At 34.7% G+C, this 10,178-nt stretch overlaps 1 pseudogene; it reads left to right on the plus strand.

Moving 5' to 3' along the window:
* The first annotated feature begins 425 nt into the window (after positions 1-425).
* LOC149199323 (protein EDS1B-like) lies at positions 426-9,796 on the plus strand (annotated as a pseudogene).
* Positions 9,797-10,178: the final 382 nt, after the last annotated feature.

The raw sequence follows: 10,178 nt of genomic DNA on the forward strand, positions 1-10,178 counted from the left end.
TCCTGACCAATGACTTTACAAAAGCCCAAATTTTTCACAACAACTTTGCTTTCATCATTTTTTTGCACCCTCAATGGTTAGTCCTCTAATAAAATAACCAATCTCCCCAACAACCATTGAAGTGTAGGAGGAGGGATATACATCTCACAACATTCATTGCAATGGATCCACTTCAAAGTTGAGGTATAATACTCTTTAGCTATATTTGTTGGAAAAATGTATTGCAACATTACTTAGTAGATTGCGCCTCTTGTTTGTTGGATTGTGTCTGTATATAATGTTAGAATGGTGGGTGGATCATCTTATGTTTTCTCAAACATCATGTTGTTGGATTCTTAAACGTTATCTTCCACTTTAGATATGAGGTACAATACTCTTCAACTATTTTTGGGACATTGAAGTGCAGGAGGAGGAATATACATCTCATGATGTTCATTGTAGGGTCTTCCAGTTGAGACTTGAGGTATAATACTCTTCGACTATTGTTAGACAATTGTATTGCAAGATTACTTATTTGACTACTCCTATTATTTGTTGGACTATGTGTGTTAGAATAATGGGTGAATCAACTTCTATTTTCTGGGACACTATGTTGTTGGCTTCCTTCAAGCTATCTTGTAGTTTTTACATCATTGTACATGATGAGCCCTCTTGTACGATAACTAACATGGAGGATATAATTATCTTCACTTTTTGTGGCTCTATTGATCCCCATATTTTCACATCCATAACAACAAAATACAAAGAATGTCAAATTTGTTAAATATTGAAAATGTGGAGCATAAGTGCTCTTCTCAATATTCCCAAACAGTTAAAATGGGATACATAGGAGACATCAACAATAAATGACTGGACTAGAACTCAACTATAATCCAACTAAACCAGACTAAACTCAAATAGACTATGACACCTTGATTGACACCTAGTAGGTGGTTGGGATTTGTTTCTCAACACTCCCCTTAATTACAAAAAAAAAAAAAAAACTAAACTAAGATATCCAACGGTCTAAGTCTCAGTTAGGCTTACATTTAAAAAAAAAAATTGACACGACCTAAATTTCCTTTTCTTTTTCTTTTCTTCCAAATCCTATATCTTGTAAATTGTTTGAACTTTTTATTTTTTTTGTAGGCTTCAAATTTCATATTTTTCATTTGCTGGTTCATCTCTTCCATTTTTCCAAGTTGTCTAAGCATGTCCTTGATTTCTTCAAAAATCAGTTAGTATGTGGATTGTTGCCACATGTCATCTTCTGTAGTGTGCTTTTCATCATCAATCTTTTGTTGCAACATAGGTCCATAATACAATTTCATCTCTTCAAGACTCCAATGCATGAAAAAATTATTAATGTTTTCATTATCCATGTTGTCTTCAACATTCATTTATGTTGGACACCTAATCCTCTACGGGTTGGTGTGGAATGTGAACAACCATCGGAGTCCAAGAGACCACTTGGAATATGAATCCAAGGGTCACACCAATGTACTATATATATGTATCATTGTGAATAATAGATGCAATTCAATGTTTATCATTCATATTCTATCTCTGCCATTGTCATGCCTAACATGGTATCGGAGCTATAGGTGTATTCATGTCTTGCCCAAATTTGAGCCACTTGTTTTGTAACCTCTTTGTGCATGTCAGTTATGCATTCCTTCTTGTCGAACTACCATTATTGTGTGCATGCCTATTCCATGTTGTGCACTGTCCTGCTGACCTCTCTTAGCTAGATTTATGTTGGGTTCTCTATCCACTGTCTCAAATAGAAAAAACGCCTCTATCATTTCTCCATTTCTCTTTGAAATCTCCTTTGACCAGAAAGTCTGGGGAGCTGACATATTCATCTCGTCGTTGTTACCGAGGTGATTGTAGCTCACAATCAAAGTTGGCTTAAGACCAACACCGACTAGGAAATCCACGAGTACCGACTTCATCTTTGTTTTCCCACTCTTGAAGTCATCTCCTGTGATGATACTATTCTTTGTAATTGCTAAATCGATCAATCCTGGAATGAAGGTGTTTTGAGGATTCTCATTTATGAAGGGAACGTTCTCCTGAACACATGTTGTCATACAAAGTCGATGGCAATATTTCAGACTCATTTCATTCCATAGAAGCAAGCAGGGTTTCCTTTGTGTCATTTAAACCCATGATAACATCACTGTATCATTCGGTATTAGGAGTCCACAGTATGACTACCTTGTCCACCTTTGTTTTCGATTTAAAATCTCTGATATCTTGGATAATATTTTGCATCACTCCTCCCTGATCCATACACAATTGACCGATATCAGATTGGAAGCGTAGTCCGCCCTTCCTCCACACATAGTCAACCCCTCCTCTACACAAAGTCGATAACTCCTCATGTTGCTGAAGCCACACTGCATTTCGATAAAGCCTGCAGAGGAAATCCTGGCCAGATTTGATGGAATATTAGAGTTGTTGAATACTCTAATACATTCCATTGTTGATGAGATAGTAAAAATTAGCAAGGATATTATGTATGATATTAGAATTTGTGTACAAGATGCACAAGAACAGATTGATTTTTTGAAACTTGAATCTCAGTTCTAGCCAGATGAGCTTCAACATATTGTCATTTTAATTTTTTTCTGCTCAAAACAATCCTTTGTTCAAGGTTAAAACAAACACCCATCAACAACCAACAAGTGATTAAATTAGTAATATTGAAGTTGATTAAAATCTAGTACCCATTGAAGTAATAGAATTGCATGCAGAAGTAGAAATTCAGCCTGCACTTCCCAAGAAAATTATCAGACCTTGGGAAGCGCTTGTCCATAACAAGCACAAAACTAGTCTTGGATATGACACAGAATTGTCCTTTCATATTACAAACTATTCCAAGCCCATTCAATGTCAAAGTGTTGGGTTTCTTCATGGAGGTTCACCTTCACCTGTTCAAGATTCTGCTCCTCCACATTCACAATCAAAACTTTTTAAATGCCAACATTGTGACTGAGTTGGCCATATGGAAGATCAATGTTTTCATCTTCATCCATGTGAGAACTGTCATAAAACCACTCATTGTTCAAACATATTCTTCAAAAACAAGCCTCCTGCAAGAAAAAATATTCATCTTGGATGGATTGCTTCTTGCCAATGGGCTTCAATAGCCAAGAAGATATTTCAGTCATATGTCATAACTTGTTCTAGAGTATTGAAAAATCTTACAGTTGAGTTTTCTCCATCATCTCACCTTGTATCTAACAAGGGGGGAAGTGATGGTCATCTACAATCTTCAAAGCCACATCAAGTGAGCTTGAGCCATAACCCGCCATACCAGATTCAGAGTTGTAGCCAAAGACAAAGATTCCCCTGTGCATGCCTTCGGTTGGTGATCAGCCTTAAACCATCTATGCAGGGTTGAGACATCTCTTCAAAGAATTGAGGACACTTCCTCTAGTAGAAGACTTTAGCTTCTTGTCAGTTTTGGAAGAGTTCCAGGAATTTCATTAAGCATTCAAGAGTTCGTGGTCATCCTTAAACCATCACAGGTTGAGACCTCCCTTCTCAGGTTGAGATTCTCGCTTTTTATGCGGGGTGAGACCTCCCTTTCAAGGTTGAATTTTTCCCTCTTCAAAACATTAAGGGCACTACCTCTAGTAGAAGACCTCAACTTCATGCCACATTTGGAAGGGTTCCGTGAACTACACTAAGCGTTCCAGTGTTGGTGGTCATCCTTAAACCACCTCCCTCATACCAACATTTCAAAGAGCACATTCAGCCTAGTGCTTGCCATGCATTTTCCACATTTTGTATTACAACTCTCTTCTTGGACTCATACATACCCCTTCAGATTGGGGGCGAATGTTGGACGCCTAATCTTCTATGGTTTGGGGTGGAATGTGAACAACCACCGGAGTCCAAGAGACCACTTGGAATATGAATCCAAGGGTCACACCAATGTACTATATATATGTATCATTGTGAATAATAGATGCAATTCAATGTTTATCATTCATATTCTATCTCTCCCATTGTCATGTCTAACACTTTCTGCAAATTCTATGTAGACTTTATCAAAACATGGTGTTGCAGGCCATGCTTCAAGGAACTTTAATTCTTCTTCAGAATTTGTTGCTTCTTCCTAGTTGTTGTTAACATATGCAAATTTAAAATAAAGGCTAATATTAAAAACATTTTCAGGATCATATTCTTTTTACTCTATAATGAGAGCTTTCTCTTCTTGGATTATTTTTTCTCCTTTACCTCTTCCACTTTTTTACTAGTTTTTGTTGTTGCAGATAGGTTTCCTTCCACTTGGTTTTGAGACCTAAGTGGGATTTTCTCACCAAATAGTAGTTTATCAATAATATGTTTTTGTTGCATCATATGCTACCATTCATCATTAGCTAAACATTCCTCATCAAAGATAACATCAACAATATTAATTGATGGATTCACCATACTATTGATTGCTCCAATGACAACTTCAATGTTATCAACAAACTTTGCTATTGGATTCACTAGTAAATGGTCATCCACTTGTGGTTGTTCATAGTGGTATCCATGAGAATCTATGTGTTCTTTCTCTGCTTCTGGTAACACACCATAATCATTGTCATCCACTTTGAAGTGGAATTCTGGCAAACTCTTTTTGTAGATTTGTTGGTATATATATATACCTTCATCTTCAACTTGAATACTTCCCCTTACTCCAAAACTCCTCTCAAGGGTATCCCAATCTTACTTGGTTTTCTTTGCATCTGCAATGAGGGGAATAATGTTGTCATTTACACATTCTTTAATGCACTTCAATGAGAAAGCATTCTTTTTCCTTTTTTTTAACAACTAATTCAAATAGGTCTCAAACAACTCTTGTTGTTTCTTTGACTTTTTGAGCCTCTTAGATTTTCCAATTGCTATTTGGTATTTGCTTCACATAGGGATTGAACACTACAGTGAGGTCCATTACTCTAAAAAGAGAGCACTAAATATGTATGACCTTGAGGTGGAAGAACGGAAAAACCAATGCTCAAGGCTTGCAAGGCATATCACAAATATAGGGCCAAAAGGAAACTCTTTATTAAAAAATATCCCTTTCTCTTTAAACCAACAACAACTACCCTCTTAGAAATGGATCCCTCTGATTTAATATATATATATATATATATATCAGTTTTAAATAAAGTACCAATGGAGAAACAACCTTCATACAATAGATTTCAAGAGAGAGGAAATATTTAAAAAGTATTTAACACCCTTTGCTTGTTTTTTTGTTTTTTAAATTTTTTTTTGCCTTTTCTTAAAAAAAAAAATCAAACGAAGATTTCACATTCCTTTTCACTTTCAATATACCTTATATATCATATGCCTTTCATGAAAAAGATGATAGGCTCAGATGAACCTAAATTTTTTCACGGTAAATACTTTTTCAAAGATTTTGACTGATCTCTATGCTCTTTTAATTCGTGCTCATTTTTCAAACTTCGTGCTCCCCTGCTACATGGTGGATCTATGGCTACACATTCAACTAATACTGGGTTTGATCCCTTGCATGGAACTACCAGAATGTGGCCTTTTTTTTAATTTACTACTGCAACACACCTATGGCTAGTATGAGACTGCGTTAGCATCTCGATAATTGAGTGTGGTAAGTGTTCACAACTACTAAACTTCCTGGTATGCGTTACTGCACATTTTTTTTTTAAATATGACTTTCTCCTTGCGTGAAATGTAACAATCCATCTCTTGGCCTTCATTGGATTGGTTGCAGGCTTCTTCAAACAACAGAGGCTTTTCATGGCTACCTCACATTCTTTGCTGCTCTCAAGTAGTCTTATGTAGGTTATGCCCTGATACCATGTCGAATATTGACAAAGGTGGAAAGAAGAGAGGAAAAATAAACTTGAAATGGGAAATGGAGAAAAACTTGCATTCACTACATTCTCTACCTTTTTTTCTATGAATACACACACATATGAAATGCTTCTCTCAAGGAGTCTTATGCAACCTCACCTCTTCTCTCTGTTTCTCTCAAGGAGTCTTATGCAAACTAAGATCTCATTCCATGTTAAAGGTTGAAAATGTGGATTAGAATTAGACATGCTCTTCTCAATATTCCCAAACAGTTAAAATAGACTACATAAGAGACATCAACAATAAATGACTGGACTAGAACTAACTTGTAACTCAACCGAACTGGACTAAACTCATATAGACTATGACACCTTAATTGGAACCTAACAGGTGGTTGGAATTAGTTTCTTCAACAAAATACATGATATTGGTTGTTTGGAGGGGATGAAATACGGGAATATCTAGCAATACGCCATCTATGAGGTTTCTCTCACTCAATTCTAGCACATTTGGAGCAATTATTCTTTTCAAGAAGAGGTTCTTCTGTTCTTGGTTCTTTTATTGGAAATTTCGTACAATATTTTAACTAAGCAAGAAGCACGACTACGTAGATCCATCTTAAACCAAAAACCTAGATTTCTTTTGGGCTTAAGTGGATGTATATTAATCAAGTACTAAGCCTAATAAGATTTTCCATTTATATAAATTGTCCAACTTTGAAGTCGAGTCTCATTTAGCATTCAAGTTCCATGCACATATCAAACCCAATCTTTTCATGGATTTATGCAAAAAAAAATCATTTTGATTGTTGTTACAGGTACGCCTAGAGTATGGAAAGGGGAATACCGTGGTATTCATCGGTCTATCCATGGGAGGGACTATTGCTTCATTAGTCATGCAATGCATGTTGGATAAATAGTTGCATCTTGAAAAACCTGAATCTATTTTTTGCACCACAATTAGCTTCCCTTTGGTTGGCGATGAAGTTGTAACATGATCAGTTTGTCGCAAGAGGTGGGAGGATTAGTTTTGTCACGTGGTTTTATGACGTGATGTTTTCTCTAGAATCTTGTTGGCCCCTTGCATGTATGTATGTTATCCCTTGGAGGCAATGTTTTCGTATTGGGAGAGATCCATGAAATATGCGGGTGAATTGATGGGTTCGACTGGTAAACCTGTGGAAGAAGCCCCCCATAGGACATTGTTGAGTTTGTCAACATTGTACTCCAACAATGTTTGACAATTTTAAATTACACCAGTGCAACCAAAATGAGTCCCAAAAACGCTTTGATAGTTGTTGTAAACCCTTTGGTGAAGCTCAGTCCCTATAAGCTATTTGGGAATTGCATATTCTTTTTCAGAACAGGTGGGATTTGGATATAAAATCACTTTGTTGTGTTGGCCATCTTGTAGTATGCCCTTCAAACATTAGATGCTAATTCATAACACTTCTTGTTAGAGCACGTTCTTTATAACCATGTCTTACCCAGTGCTTTTCAAAACATAGTGAAGTTGGAGCATTCAGATCTTCCTTTTTCAGATAGTAGTTCAAGAATAGAAACACAACTCGAAACTCGTGGGCTTGGAATTCAAGTGAGCTTGCTTACATTCACTTTTTTTTCCTCTAGCATGTAACATAAAATAGTAATAACCCTTTGATTTAAAATAGTAATAATATGGATTTACAGTTATCATTATGACTTAAAATAGTAACTCTAGTCTCCAAGCATGATTTAAACCATTATGATTTAAAATGGTAATAATCTTAGTGTTATGATTCCAACTAAACTAATTAGGAGAGGTTGGCATGCAAGTAGTTAAAGCTCTTTAGGCTTTGTTAATTCATAGAGGGATCCAAATTGAATTCTTAATGGATTAACTGAATTCAGTAAAATGGTTGCATTTTGTTTAATATATATTTTCTATTTATTGTATCTCATTGTTCCTTCTAGTGTGGATGAGATGTTGTGGCGTTCTGGGATTTAAACAAAAATCATAAAAGGTAAGTATTGAACGATAGTATTAACTCATGGTATTGACCCATGGTATGCATGTGGAATATAAGTATATTTTCACTCTAAGAGATTTGATCCCTCTAGAGCTTGATAGATCTACATCCATAGTTAATATGAATCTCGACTTATTTATAAAGGATGATTTATTAATAATTACTTATGTAGAAATATTATTTTTTAATATTAAATGATAAGATTTTAAGATTTAAAAATTAAAATAACTTGCAATTCGAGTAAGCTTTGTTGCATTCATTTGTCGGTAATATAAAATAGTAGTAATCCTATTTATTCAATCAATGATAGATCTCGATAATAATAATTCAAAGTGGGTCTCTAGCATTGTACTCCCTTTTAATTGATTTAGTTTGGCTCACTTCTCAACATGTTGTTCTACATTGTGTTATCTTTTTCATTTGATTTATTTTGGGCTCAATTCACAAAGTATTGGTATACATTGTGCCTAACCCATCTAAAATCGTTTTACAATTATTATTTTCACTAACTTGATTTGACTATTATTGTTACAAGTATTATTATTATATTTATTTCCAATATCCATATAAATGGGGAAAAATATGTGTAGAATTTTCAAGCTAGACTTGACTTGAACGCAACAAAACAATTTCTGAAGCAGCAGAGGGAGAACATGTCCAAAATGGAGAATGAAATCTAGAAAAGATGAAAATCCCTATGAAGGAACTTGAATATTATTGCAGCTCGTGTTTCAAAAATGACACTTAAGATTTGGACGCTCTCAAAATTAAACAACAACGTGATCTAAACTCATCAGAGGAAATTTCAGCCTAAAAGTGTCCATGAAATTTTCATGCATGTAATATGTAAACCAATCAAAATCCTTTAAATTTAAGAAAAGGTACATGTAAATATTTTGTAGAGAATATATATATATATATATATATATATATATATATATATATATATATATATATATATATATATATATATATATGTACTTTTGGATTATGTCCTTATAGGTTTACTCAAATTTCAAGTGTAGACACTCATTGGATGTGGAATTAAATTTCGCATCCAACAAGTACCCATATTGTATATTTTTTAGAAGAACCACATTGATAAAAACTGAAGGTATATTAAAAAAAATTGTTGAACACGTTTTTTAATTATATTCAATTTTTATCAATGTGAGTCTTCTCAAAAGTATGCATAATGGGTACTCGTTGGATGCATAATTTAATTTTCCATCCAACGAGTATCTACACTTGAAATTTGAGTAAACAGATAAGGAGATTAGCCAAAAATACAATAAAAAATGTACTTTTTTTCTTTTCTCTCCAAAATATATAAATCTTGTTTTATTCTTTTCCTATTATTTTATTATTTTCTTTAGGATGTCACTTTTACGCTGAAATTTCCTCTAATGTCCACACAAATCTCAGGATGTTGGAGCTTGCAAGTTGGTGGGACGAGATCATACTAAACATGTTTGATAAGGATGAATTACCTGATGATTTTGATTGCAATGAAGAGTGGCTAAGACATAGTACTCACTACAAGTTACTTTTTGAACCACTGGACATCTCTAATTATTATCGATTGGGAAAAAATGAGGACTCGTGATTCTACGGAAGACCTACTCATTACAAAACTCTTGAAAATTGGTTGGAAGACAATGAAGAGGATATGCAACTGTAACCACCCACAATGCTCAATCAGGGCTCTTGCCTCTATGCTTATGTTGAAGAAATTGCATGTTTGATGCAAAAGAAAAATAATTATGATGAAAAATAATAGAATTGAAGGATCAAATGAGGCCTTTGATTGAATCCCATTGTTTTTTCATATAAGATCTTATGACTGGAGAATTGGCCTTCAAAATAGTGGTCAATTAGTTGTGGAAGCACATGACTCTAGTGCAGCAAGAAACCTCTCCCTTCTATTTTATTATTTATTATCACCTGCAAACTGCCCAAAAAAAATAATTGGGTGATGAATGGTAGATTTCGATCACGTAACTATGAAGACATCAATCATATGCTCCTTCGGAATATCATTTACCCTTACATTCAATTTTTGGAAGTCCTCAATGTGCTCCACCATTGAACCCTTTTGTTTGAGATTTATCAATTGGATAAAGAAGGTGTTGCTCTTTGTATCCTCATAATGTGCTATCATTTCCTCCATAAAAATTAACCAAGTGACAATCTGTTTACAAGAGCGAAGCCATTGATACCATACAAACTAATTAGGTTCCAAATATAAGGTTGCAATGCGTACCTTTTGTGTGTTTTGCACATTATGGAGATAGAAATATTGCTCCATTTGTAGTATCCATGTTATGAGATCCTTGACATCAAACTTCCT

This window comes from Pinus tabuliformis, chromosome 2_1 (genome assembly GCF_031772625.1).
Source record: "Pinus tabuliformis cultivar Carrire ecotype Pingquan chromosome 2_1, CPIR1, whole genome shotgun sequence".
NCBI lineage: Eukaryota > Viridiplantae > Streptophyta > Pinopsida > Pinales > Pinaceae > Pinus > Pinus tabuliformis.